The sequence below is a fragment of the Lepeophtheirus salmonis genome, chromosome 11 (assembly GCF_016086655.4).
Source record: "Lepeophtheirus salmonis chromosome 11, UVic_Lsal_1.4, whole genome shotgun sequence".
NCBI classification, from domain to species: domain Eukaryota; kingdom Metazoa; phylum Arthropoda; class Copepoda; order Siphonostomatoida; family Caligidae; genus Lepeophtheirus; species Lepeophtheirus salmonis.
In genome coordinates, this window is record NC_052141.2 from 8,695,179 (window position 1) to 8,709,702 (window position 14,524).

Sequence of the window (14,524 nt, forward strand, 5' to 3'; positions counted from 1 at the left end):
TTTTAAATATTTTATAGAAAATTAAAAGGTATACTGAAAAAATCCATCAAAGTTGAACGATTTTGTGACAGGAAATCTTTTAAAGTTATAGTCTAAGTTTTATTCTTTAGTTTTATCTATAATATATAACAATTGAAAGAATATTAGTTTCAATATATGAATCTTCATTTGAATGGCGTTTGACATGATTAGACACATTTTCATGTGTAGAAACAGTACAGAGTGCGACAAGGATGAAGAAATATAACCAAAGCTTTAATAACTTTTTATTAGAAAAGTATACAGAAAAATGATATTGAAAAAACTTTTATCAATCAATTTTGGCAAGAATATAGCCACCTCCAGCCTCTATCATACCCTTCATACAAGGTCGGAAATTGGAGCAAATTTCCACAATATAATCTGCGGACATGTTGGCATATTGCTTCTTGATGCTGGCCCTGAGCTCTTGCACATTTATGTGTGATGTCTTCCCAACCTTGCTCACTAAGACGCTTCACAAACTGAAGTCGAGAGGATTGAGATCAGGATTGGAATAGGGCCTGAAGTCAGCAATGTGCTCCTTACAGAAGTTATGTGTCTTCAAGGCCGTATGGCTGGGAGCAACGTCTTTGGTCCACTCATAGTTGTTCTCAGGAAGTTAGCCTTCAGTAACGGCAAGATTTTCCACATCATTCCATGGGGAGAAAACTACAAGTAGTTTGCCTCATCCCCGTTTTATCATTGGGCTTGAAGAAGAAGGGATTCATTTCCTTCCCATCAGAGGGTACGACTCCCAAGCACATTGTTTGGGCCGGATGTTTTGTCCTGAACTTCCTCAGGTGATGTTGCTATAAATTTGTCGTTTCTGCAGTTGAAAAATTGGTCGACTGTGAGGATCTTCTTGTATGAGAATATCTTCAAAGTCGACAGATGACTCTTCAAATAGTTAAGGACTTTTTTGCATCACTCAAGCCTTAAGGTATTCATCCTGTCGGTGAGGAGATGTCTTGGAGTCCCGACAAAACTCTTAATGGTGAAGTCCTGATGGTGATCTCGTCCACGTTGAACTCGTCAGTCAAGTGGTGCATTGATACTCTTGGATAATCCGTAGTATAGGTCTCCAGGGACTTGAAAAATGTTTCAAAACGCTTCAAACCATTTCCTCCACTTACAGCCTTCCTTTTTACTCCTTTTCAATTCTCCTTGGCCATCCTGATGTTCTGGACTGTCCCTCGGTCACTTGTTCTTGTTCACTCATTAATTGTCCAACTTTGATCAAATTAAAACAATGTGCACGAAAAACAGCACAATTATCGGATTATTGCTTGAAACTTTACCTGAAACCTTAATTAGCAGAACGAAATTAATTTTAATGACGCCTATAATTTTCCTTGTCATATTCTGTATTAAAGAAAACTCAATAAATAAAAATTATGTTTGGAATGCCAGAATGTATTTTAACTTACACCAGCGTTGTTAAACGGAGGTTATTTTGTTTTTTTTCTCTCACTGCTTATATGTCTTCCTTGTGTGTCTGTTGATTTCCAGGATTACAGAAAAATGTTAAAGATTGATTTCATTCTAACTTTTTGTACAAAAGCGATATATGGGCATTAAATTTTGTGAGGTCAAAATCAACGGTCAAAGTAGCACAAATGTTAAAAATATATCATAACTTAAGTATATATTACATATTGAGGTACAAAGCTCAAATTGATGAAATTATCTGTTTAATAAAGATGCTTCATATTACTCAAAATCCCAGGTCAAGATTAAATGTCAAAGTCACTCAAAAGGTCAGGCAAAGGAAGGAGTTGGAAATAACATTGACGATAATCAATGTTATTTCTTGTTAATAGTTTGCAGGCCTCCGGCGCAGGCGTGCCAAATAATATACCAGTATATATTATTATTAATTATTTTGAAAGTTGACTTATAAACATGAAATAACATACCAATATATATGCATGAAAAAATTTATTTGGATGAGAATAACATCTTTTATTTTTGTCAAAAAATGGGCAGAACATGAAATAAGCAGAAAAACAACAAAAAAAATTGTATACAAAAAGGTTTACAACGTAAATTTACCTATTATATAATTATAGCTTATGGTTAATCGCTTAAGTTTAGAATTTTAAGATAACTGAGCTAAATATAAATAAAATCTTTTGAATTATTCATTAGGTATCTTTAAGACTGCTTGTACGTACTGATAGCGCTTGAAAAGAATGTAATATAATAAATTGCCATTTTCCCCACTTTTCTTAATTTTTGTTCAAGATTGTTGATATGTTGACCCGCCACACTTTATGTTTCTTATGAATATTTTTGCTTTCTTAAAGGGATATTGTTGATGAAAACATTTGTATATATACGTATGGAATATCCATCAAGAGAGGGATCATAATTCTTTATGTCAACTTGGATAAATCCTTTCACGCAACCTTAACTTTAGTTTTATGCAACCAAATATTAAACAGACTAATTAAGAGACAGTCTAATTTAAATTTAAGGATTTTTTTAAAACTACTTCATTGGGAACAAAATCCTTTAATATCAATTTTAAGGAAATTTCAAATATTAGGATCTAATTTAGCCCTAAGGTGAAGTAACTCTCAATCAGTATTGTATTACAAAGTTCCAAACTTACCTAAAGACACACCTACCTTTATCAAATGAACTTTAAACCAGTTAAACATTTTTTTTAGTGATACAAAAAACAGACCAATTAAATCGAAATATATATACATATATTGGTGATAAAATTTGTAAGGGGGATACTAATTTTTGGTAAATGCGAGCAACGGTAGCTGGATAGAAGTTTGAACAAAGACTGTTAAACAATTTTGGTTTTGAAAAATCTTGTGCAGAAACTCGTAAATATCAATTTCAGATTTCCATTAATTTATGCCAGATGTTACAGGGGCGTTATAATTGTTATAATTGGGAGTATTATGACATACCCCTCCAGGGAGGGAGAAATGTCTGAGGGCGGGCTGAGCAAAGACTCGGAGTAGAATATACATTATTCAATCTTACTTTCGAGTGACACCTTATAAGTAGATTCCTGTAGGTCATTTGGTGGAAGAACGAAACTTGTTGACTCAATAAGAAATACTTTCAGGTTTTCTTCTGTACAATCCCTTTGTTGATCCTAGAAATCCTTGAAATATAATGTATTCGAATTCTTCCATGATGGGTTTATCTCCTAATTATGCAGCATATAATAATGAATAAAGATAACCACCCAAATCTAAACGTGCCTCATCAATCATTATAAAAAACAAAGTATCGAAAATAGCTATATAATATAGTGTATGTACTTTAGGCCTGAGCTCGTAGAAATGAAGAACAAGAAATAAGGACGAACTGAACTGTCCTCCTTTTAGATATATTTGCAAACAGCAAATATTTAAACAGACTTTGTTCAAAAATCTTCCTAAATTACATGAGGAACGAATAAGAAAGAGTTTACAAAAAATAAAGTCCACCTAATGTATGTATATCCAGAGAAAGGTTCTTTTTTGATTGGTGGCACCATTTTGGTTTGATGATATAATGATGAACCTATAAACTGCATATATACTCATCAAACATCTGCAATAGATATTTATAATTGAATAAAAAATATATCTTTCAGAAGGCACTAATATATCGATAACAAGCATATCATTCTTAAAATATGAGGACTAAATATTGATATTGCATAAAAAGCGTTTTCACAGACTTCATCAATTGCATTATAATTCAAAGGCACGCCTTCTGGCTTACTCATCATTATTAATGAAGTAAAGTTTGTCTGTATGATTGGTTCAATATATACAAATCAGACGTAATATTTCATTTATTAAAATTCAAAATGGTTTCTAATAGTAGAAAAAACATTTTTTTAAATTTGAACAGTTTTCAAAAATATTACGAGCACATCCTTTCTGGAGCAATTTTCAGGATGATAGATCTAAATAGATCCCTTTCATAACTATATTAGTTAAAATGATTACTGCAGATGCCAGATTTTTTTGGACTAAACTTGTCTTTTATTTGCAGACCTTCAACCAAATTCAGAGCAATGCAGGATATTTTGAAAAGTTGTGATAGGATGTATCGGCCGGTGATGGACAGGAAGACATGAACACGTAGCACTAATATGCGTCTTTTCTAAAACTGTAGTGGTTTTGGTGGTTGTTGACATTCAATTTCCTGAAAAATATTATGCAAATAACTCACAGTGAAAAGTAATATTTCAAGTCTTATGAATAAATCTAAACCCGTTTGCCCATTTATCTAATCAGTCATATTTGAAAGACAATTTTTTGGGATTAATTAACTTACCGAATTATCCCTATTTTTGTTCGCCGAAAATTGGGTTTTGCACGAGAATGATATTGTAGGAGCAGATGGTGGCACGGCTGAGGGGCTCGATGTAGATAAGTAGAGAAGCAGGAGAGAGGGTAAAGGAGGTCACAAAAGTAGATACATCAACAATGGAGATTCGCGTGCTGCGAATATATTGATGGTTTGTCATGCTAGACGAAAAAATGTTAGCTTTGATTTGGTTGGGTGAAAGGATTCTCAACTCACTTTGATAATTGTTGCTTTAATTTATGAGTGAATACAGCATGTGTCACTCAGCTCAGCCAATTAGAATGCAGAAGCTAAGCGACACACCTTCCCCTTCCAAAACTTTGCTTAAGATACAGTTTGTTTGAGTAATCAGTAAGTTGATACAATTTAACTGAATTGAGTCAAACATGTTGTCTTGTCCAAAAATAATCTTGCTAATTGCCGTATAATTTTTTTTTTTTTTAAGAAACAATTTTGTTTTCAAGGACCATTATCTACACACTGGCTACTTGTAAGGATTCGGAAATTTACATGGGCTGATGGAAAGACATCTCAATGGTTTCAGTTGCATCTACTTTTGTTGGTACATCTGTAACAGGCACTGATCGGCGCTGGAGTAGGATTAAAAAGCAACATGAGGTCATTCCTGTACCTGATTCAATAAATAAATACAATGAATATATGGAAGGCGTCGATCAAATAGAACAAAATATTAACACTTATCGAATTAGCGTCAGAGGGAAAAAATGGTGGTGGAGCATTTTGATGAGGTTTTTAGATGCGTCTTTGCATAACGTATGGCAACTTTCGAACATGAAAGGAGACGGAATGTCCCATTTTGAGTTTCGACGAGCCGTAGCTAGAAATTAGCGAATGAAATATGGAGTTGCCCAAAAATCAATTGACAAACTGCCTTCTTCTGACCCCAATATGTCTCTTCTGCATGATGGAATGAGTCATCTTATAACAGTGGTCTCAAACAACAAAAGATTGAGATGTAGGAGCGAATTATTAATAGAATGTGCCTACGATGCCATGTAGGTGTATGTGTTCAATGTTTTGTAGGTTATCACACTAAAAACTATTCATTCAATTGAATTATAAATCAGTATCATCATTGTATAGAATAAGAGAATATATATTTCATGAATAAATATATTTTTCACTATAAATAAAAAATAGTGATATTATTCCTTATTGTCCTAGCAGAGTCTACACAAAAATCTATAAATCCGAAAGTTTTAGCCTTAAACTTTTCTTTTTAATTTTTTTTATATTGAATGTCTTTATTTCACATTATACCTATATTTCACACTATATAATAATGCATCATAATCAATTGGGTAATTACATTTAATAAACAAATATAAATAAAGTACTCCAAGACAAAGACCTCTTTAGCTACATAAATACAATAAATAAAAGTGAAAAAAAAATAGCTCATCAAATAAAATTAGATACATTGGATCCATCGTTTCTAAAAGAGTCAGGCTCCATGAATAATCTTTTGACTAATTTTCAAATCCCTACTGCCACGGGTTGATCGTTTACTTTTGCAGGATATATTATCCACTGAACTTTGCCTCGGATACACTCTATCTTTAGAACCTCCTCCATATTTACTGACGTCAAGACCAGCCAGTTGGAAGGACTAAGCCTCTTCTTGTAATGGAGCCAGATCTCAGCCTCTACCACTCTCACCAAAGGGACGTGCAAAAATAAAAGAGGGGGAAGGAATCATCGATTATAGTTCCATAAAAATTACACATACGCTCATCAGGGGTATCTCGACTCTTGTTGGAAAAGACAGACGATGTTACTAATCTATATGTAAATCATTTTGTTTTGTATTGCGAAATAGATTTTGGAATATCACGCGCGGACTCACATTTGAAGAATTCCAGTCTAGACCAAGCGTCTCCATTCTTCTCCTCAAGAGGCAAGAGGACTTCGGGGTTAGTACGTCTTTGAATGTTGAATACAGCCCTTCTAATTTTCTAATTTTTGAGACAGCTCACAGCGAAGAAGAATAGAATCGGAGGCCCGTTTGACACATGTCCCCCAGGCTGTTAGAAACTCTTTCGAGCCCTCCATAATAGTATATAGTCATTCAAATCCACTTCCCCCTGACAGAGTAATTGACAAGCTAAATATAAGTCGACATCTTTACTTCTCAGTCTTGGGTTAAAATTTAAAATTTAGGTTCGTTAGGACCGAGAAGAGAAGCATAGAATTGAAAATACTGGGCCATGATGATCCCATGTCTCGCCAATACGGTCCACATTTTTTGGCCCCATACATACTCTTTCCAAGAAGTTGTATTTTGTAACTTCTATAAACTTTTCTTTAATTCTTTTTGCCAAGAAATCTTCACATTCAAGGAGTAGTTTGATCCAGGAGAAGTTTAATGTTTCGACAAACACTTAATGTCTAGAGATCCAAGTGTTCAGCCGTTTGTCGGAGTATTAACTCTATCTTTTGCTAATTACGCCCTCTTATGCTTCCAAACTAGATCGTTCCTAATCTTATATACTTCATCACAGAGTTTGACTGAGAATGGGACGTGCCTCATTAGATGAAAAACTTTTGGAAGGACGTTAATGTTCCATGCTAGCATTGCTTCGTACCCAGAAAGGGGAGTGATCCTATAAATCATGATACTTCTTTGGAGCATATTCATTATTTAATTTTCGTTCTTACTTCTAGCCTCATGGTGGACAAAGCAACTTCTATTCCAAGTGGAGAGGTTGGCGTAACCAATGCAAAGTTACCAAGATGTGGCCTCAGAAATTCCTCACAGTTCGAAAAAATTTCCAAGATTAATCGCAAGTCCTGAATTCCTCTGGAAAATCTGGAGCACCTCCATGGAAGAATAAATATATTTCAGCAAGTCATTTTCAAACCCTGTTAGAAATTAAGTGAGGTCGTCTGCATACAGCAAACATTTTAAATGCATCTTTTCATTTTTAGACCTTCAATACTCAAATCATTAATAAGCATCTCGTATATTATATTCATTGCTATGATTAAGAGGGATGATGAAAGTAGATCACCCTGGCAAGCTCCCCTTCAGATCCAACATTTTGTTGAGCCTCTCACTCCTGGTAAATCAATCTTTGACCAAGAACTTTGTAGAATTACTGACATCATTTTTACGAAACCAATACTGAAGGCATGCCTAAAAAGTTGCTTTTTTACGAACTTATGAGACAAGGCTTTTTCGAAATCGACAAGATGTGCTGCGTTTTTTATTTTAGTACGTAAACAATAATCCATTGCGTCCTGAAGAGACCGGGTAATGTCCACTAGACGCCGAGAGCCCATGAAGCCTTTCTGTGCTGGATATGTAATATGAGGGAAGATCTGAACAACCCTCTGGTTAAGTATGCCCGTAAGAATCTCATAAGATTTGTTGAGACGAGAAATTCGACAATACTTTTTAATATCATCACCACTTCTATTTTGTTTTTTTTAAAGAATCAGTGATCCAGAGCTTATAAAATCTGATACGTAACCTTTAAAAAAATCTCCCTTAAAACTTGTCTAAGGATTGGCGCCAGTTCCTTGGCGAAAATTTTTAAAAACTCGAAGGGTAATCCTGATGGTCCTGGAGACTTGAAGTTCCTGTTGTAGCCCCTGATGAACTTTAAAATTTCTTGTATATGAATAGGTGAGTCTAAGTTTTCAAATATACTTTCATTTGTAGGGATCCTGGTATAGGACAGAAGTGGCATCTACCCTTCGGTTTCTTTTAGCAATCTCCAATATAAATAGAAACTGCACAGTTTTTTTGGTAAGCAATCGTGGCAACCAACCATACAACTTTGTATAAAAGTCCCAGGATTTCCTACCTTTATACTATCAACACGTCACTCGTTTTGTCTTGGAGTTTAATTCGTTTTAGAGGGAGGGGTTTAAAGTTCATTTTCACATTTTTATTAAGTTAAAAAGTGTTATAAGTGAACATCCTTCCTCTTCTGAACCAGCATTGGACCTCAGGCATCTTCATTTCACAAATAAATGGATCAATCGAGAGCTGAGATAATACTTTCATCTTGTTCTTAATAAGGGCGTTTCCAACTCTCTCACTGAGCAGAACATTTTTACTCATCTGTCACTCAACCTTTGACTATCGCTTAAAATGAAGAGAATAATACTGATAGAACATATCTGGATATAAATAGAAATGACGTCGACCTAAAATAGGAGACTTTCATACACAACAAGTGGGGTAACAGGGTAAAAGCCCACCTCAAGATGGAAGAACAAGGTTCCAAAGAAACTCAAAACAAAAATAACAAACTCGGAGACAAAATCTTAACTTCATAAAAAATAATAATCAGAAATCTATGTACATGAAAAAAGCTAGAAATCAAGCCTTCAAGGTAAAAATGAGAGAGGAAGGTTCATTCGAACGAAACTCCTCCATCCAAAAGGCCTCAAAGCTCAAAGAAGGAGTCTGCTGAGCAAAAAATGTTTCCACAGTCGAAGCCTACGCGTAAATTTCTATACGCAGAAATTGCCAAGGAGGCCACAGAAATCACAATTGTAAGGAAAAATGGTGATCACATCTCCCTTGTTGAGTGGAACAAAGTAATAAAAATACTGGACACATACAATATACGTATCTTAACTACAACATAATCCTCCACAAAACAGTTACCTGACTATGAAAGTCGCCGCATCACCAACAAAAGAGTGATGACCTATGTCCGTGATGACGCTACGGATCAATACCTCCGAAGGGTTATCTTGAACGATGCAACTCTCTTGCCACTCTCGTGGGGAGAGGTGGAGAAAATGAGAGAGGAAAAAATGCCAAGAAAAGGCTTAGCGGCTTCATCAGAGGGGGCACAGGAAACATTTGTGATTATATGTTATTAACGAAGACTTTTTACCGTTGTGATTGGAGTTAAATTTTTAACTCCAGTGACTCTTGATATATAGTGAGTATTAGGAACTAAATTCAGTAATGTATAATAACATATTTCCTTCTATCTATTAGGCAGATTATCTCTAGGAAGCCGATTGAATGAAAATAACTAACTACCTTCATGCCCCGTTGTACATTGTAAATAGAAATGACATTGGAGGGAAATAGAGAAGGCATTGGGCTCTAAAGCTTACGATTTTATAAGTTCTGTATTAATGTCAGAGGTCTATTTTTTTCTCCTGGGAGGGAATGTCTCCTCCCGGCTGGACTTACGCGATTGGGATTCATGAGGAGTTGAACAACAGTCCTTTTTTCACGCTTTTCGTCTAAAACTACCACCGTATCCAATTGCTTACATTCACCAATGCTTCGTTGTTTTAATAATTGTGTGCCATTACTTTTGAGACTATATTTATTTACTTTTGAAGGTTTGTTCCTTTCGTTTATTTTCCGAAAAATTAGATAAGAAAGATAAGATTTTTCTCTTATTTTCTAGATAATATTAGTATTACATACACTTATCAGAACCTTTACTGGTATGGATGTTAAGAAGAGGACCATCTCCTAAAAATTCTTCATTCGACTCCTCCAACAGACTGGTGTTGCTTTTCATACCACCTGATTTAATTTGGGCACTGATTAATTCCTGCATATTTGTAGGAAGCATTGCAATCTTGAATGTCCATTATTCAACAATATAGGTTGATTTAAATGTATTCACCTTGATGCAGATTAGTCTTCCGTCTTTGTTTTGTTTATTCCATGAAGAATTATGGCACTGATACTTATTTTCAGGTCGTTCACGATAGAATTTTCACAACTTCTTTTTTTTATTTTTTTTAGAGGATCTCCAGGCGGGAAGGTTCATATCCTGGTTTAGGATCGATTAAACACTGAACACAATGCTTTGATACTTGAAAAGCATGTCCATTGTGTGCTGACCTTAATCTCCTTAAATAGTATTGATAGTTTTCCTATTTACTAGAATCCATACCTGAAGTAGTCTTAGGTGGGGTATGAAGCATCTTTTATAGTAAAAATGACTAGACAATTATAAAATCAGATTATAGCCAAGAGCTATTGCAAGGCAGCTTTCAATGCTGTCCGATGTAATTGCGGCATGTTAGGTTCGAAGATACTCGATAAATAATGCAGTGTTTCTACTTCATAGGCACGTCTATATCCTAATGTATCTATTAAGTATCTTATATGTATATTGTATAAGAGATTATATATCAGGTTAAAACTATTCGTATATACATATAATAATATATCACAAGTTTGCAACTATTTACAAAAAATCTTACACTCTTTTATGTCATTTTTTCTAACACAATTAATATGCCTATAAGTAAATCCCATCTTTTTCCATATGCAATGTGTTAAAGATCTTTTATTGTAAATTCTACAAGCCTTAATATAATTCTAGTCATAAATATTTTAATACACGAAAATGTTGTATATTGACTCCTTCAATTCTTATTTCTAAGCTAACAAAAACGAGAAAAAACGAGATTTAAATCTTGATTATATTTTTCTCCTTTTTTAACAAAAAGGTATGTATGTCTTTAAATTATTTCATATAAACTTTTTTATGCCTCAAAGAGATTATTCTAAAGCATCAAATTTAAATTGAATAAAAATAATATTTTAAATGTGTCATATGTTCTGTTTGATGTGCATAAGGACTCTATTTTACAACGGTTAAAAAAAAAAGATTTTCTGATTACCTCAATTACTTTCTGAAAGTTAATTTGAATAAAAATAAATGCAAATGAATCAAACTAAAACTTTCTATTATTCAATGTTATAACCTTTGGCTTTAATAACTGCCTCGACTCGACCTCCGAAACAGAGGCCGGTCTTGATGAATGTCTCCTTTGACAAATTCCCGAATTTCCCTGGGATAGTAGACATCGGCTCCGATTTGATATTGACAGAGCATCTCTTGGTGTGTCGCTCAACTGTACACCCACACAAAAAAAGTCCAAGGGGTGGAGGACCGAGTATCTTGGAGAACAAACACTGCGTTCCACAAAATAATAAAAACATTGACAACCAGGCCAATGTTTTCTTTTGAGTGTGGTATAGAGCAAAGTCTTGTTGTAGTATCCAGACTCTTCAGAAAAGGAATTTGTCCTGGTTTAAGAATTTGAGTAAATTGTATAAGTTTGTCCATACATCATAATTTGTCTTTCTATCTCAAAGTTGGAGACAGCGACAGCAGATAGCGGAAATTCGAATATTGCAACCTTTTAATTTTAAGGAAATATCCTTGCAAAGCGAAAAATTTATTATTTTACTTTTTTTTCGGACAATTAGCGCTTTGGAGGATCATGAAAGTAAATGAAAGGTATCATTACAGAGTATCCACGATAAATTGGAACTACGTTAAACTTCATCCAGATCCATAATGTGGATATTTGGGGTTAAATCATACTAATATAAAAGATTGCATGAACAATACACTATAACTTCCACCACAATTGTTTTGACAACAAACAATAGTCATTATGGAACAAGCAAGGAGAGACGCCATCCTCGAATTGGCTTGCGCGGGCCACAAGCCCTCTTCTATCTACAAGCTTCTTAACTATCCCAAGACCACGGTGTACCGGGTCTTCAATACCTGGGAGGCTGAGGGGAAGGTCTGCCGCAAGGCTCACAACATGAGAAGTGACGGAATCTGCACTCCCCGCTTCCTTGAAGGCATCCAGAAGTCCATCAAGGCTTCGCCGGGGACTTCCTTGTCCAGGTTGGCCAAGAACCGTGGAGTGAGCAAGCAGCTGGTCTCCTAGGCTGTGAATGAGGACCTCGGGTCGGGTGGACACCCTGTATACCGTACAAACTTCAATGATTACCTAATCCTACGTTGAAACTTTTTCTAGGTCATAGTAATTTTGGAAGATGGGTTGTTGTCCACGGGATAAGTATCCTAGAATCACGACTATGCAAATTCAGGGGCTATTTTTGAAATTGGGGAGAAAACTAAAACATCCTCACCTGCAGATGCCCATGACAAAGACGCACATCAAGGTTAATTGAAATACAAGGTTATTCCATAATGCATTTACGACTGATGTTTGACTTCCACAGCGCTTTTTAATATTAATGTTATATTTTATGAGTGGTTGCGTGTTTTTTTGACAATCTGTCTTTCTTACCCAGCAGTCGGTACAATACATCGAATTGAAAATTCTAGCAATTATTACGTTATAACTATGATTAGTTGCGTGATTTGTCAAAATCAGCCTGTCTTGCCCAGCAGTCTGTTTAATACATTAAATGGAAAATACTAGCAAGCCTGATTATCTGATGATCCAACCTTGTATTTCTATTAACCTTGGACACACACAACATTTTTCGTATGGAATTAAAGTACTTCACATTTAGTAGATATTATGTTTAACGTTACTGGCTGCAATCAAGGTCAATAGTATTTCTATTAAGTATTTTTCAATGCCTCCTACATGTCGGGGGCTTAGTCTTTAAAAAAAGATACTATTTATTCTTATGAAGAAGACACAAATCATATAATCATAAATTCAAAATTTAAATCATTTATATTTATATAATAACAGTCAATAATTCAAAGGGATATTATGGTCAATTATAGACTTTGAATTCAAATTTAGGGGATGAAATAACGTACCCAAGAGTGTTAACTTTAGTTTAAAACCTTCTTTTTTTTGTATTTGACTTAATTTAGCCTCAATACTGTCTTAGAAATATAATTTATTAATTTCCTAAATCTAAAAATGTGCCGGTGAATGTTGGCTACTTTAAATCAAATTTGCAGTGCCTCCAAGGGATTAATTTTTTCATTGAAATTAATTATAATTTGCTGGAAAATGTATTCCATGCTAATTTGGAGAAAAATTAGTCTAATTTACTTTTGGATTAATGTGCTACAAATATGCAATTTTATTACAATGATTCCGTATTATTTAGAGTATGTCATAAGTTATATATAATAGATTTTAATAATTAATTATTACTTAATTTATCTATATTTACATAATGGATGAAGAAGAGATGGACATGTATCACAATGGACATAACTATTCTACTTCTGTGGAAATGAAATTTTGTTATTTTTAGTAGGGCTATTAGTGTTTTGAACTTTAGTTAGATTAATTTTTTTTTATGATTCCCATAGACATTTCAAGCAAAAAAAAATTGCACCCCAGACATATGTACATAAAAGTGTTCTCGTTTTTCTAAGTCAAACTAATTTAGCAATCTTATTTGGAGTATCCGACTTTGTAGGACTCAAAAACTGTGCAACTTCGTTTAACGAGCGCGCTAGTGTATATATGTATACTATAAAGGCCTGGTACTACCTCATGATTGGAACGCAGAACGGAACAAAAATAATGGCTGAACGATGAACGAAAAAGAAAATGTAACGGAACGCCAAAATAGCAGAACGCTTACAAGCCTGCATTAGACCTTGCTAGGAAGTACAATTGGCGAACAATTCCTTCCCATTTAAGTATATCACTGCAGGATTAGACTGTTGTATATGGATATAATTGCTGATTTTTGTAGCCACTACACAATAAAGGCTACTTTATTTTTCTTTGCATTTCTATTTTGCAAAGTGAGTTTGTACTTATTTGCAACTAATTCAACGTATAAGAAAGATGTTGACTTGCTTTGTCCCGAAAGGTAGAACTGACTATCGTAAGATGAAAATATCAGAACATCATTCGAATTCTACAGCCAACCAACTCAAGCATTGTTTACATACATTCCCAAAGAGTGAAGAACTGAAGGATAAGTGGATCAGAGTCATACAATGGAAAATTTTTGTTCGTGCTAAAAATGTTCATATTTGCAGTGCTCATTTTCATAAATCATGGTACTCGACAGAAGGAAAAGACTCGAATACTTATAAAAAACATCTTGACTTAAAGAGTGAAAAATATAATTCCAATGAAGTACCAGGCTATATTTCCCGATTCTCCTGCATATTTATACGGCTTACCTACACCTAAAAGATGGACTTCACTTTCAACTTTTAAAGCTATGTAAGTTCATTATTAAATTCCATTTAGAATGTCAATTTAATTCAACAATTTTATAAATCATTTTCAGAGTCGAAAGAGAGAGAAAACAACTTGACTTAAAGATTGAATCATGTATGCGAAGGATGATGAAATTTCTTCTTTCGAAGAAATTAAGGATAAAATACATAAGACTTGTTTACTTGGACATACTCCTGATATATCCGTCTAATTTTGGGTTTGAATCCAGATA

The 14,524-nt window shown here is 34.3% G+C and overlaps 1 long non-coding RNA gene across 1 annotated transcript; it reads right to left on the reverse strand.

Annotated features, from left to right (window-relative positions):
* Positions 1-3,934: 3,934 nt before the first annotated feature.
* On the reverse strand, positions 3,935-4,859 carry LOC139906568 (uncharacterized). The gene is made up of 3 exons (XR_011782195.1): positions 4,567-4,859; positions 4,318-4,511; positions 3,935-4,185 (listed from the first exon to the last, which is right to left on the reverse strand). It is a non-coding gene; the product is annotated as an uncharacterized lncRNA (long non-coding RNA).
* Between the last annotated feature and the right edge of the window lie 9,665 nt (positions 4,860-14,524).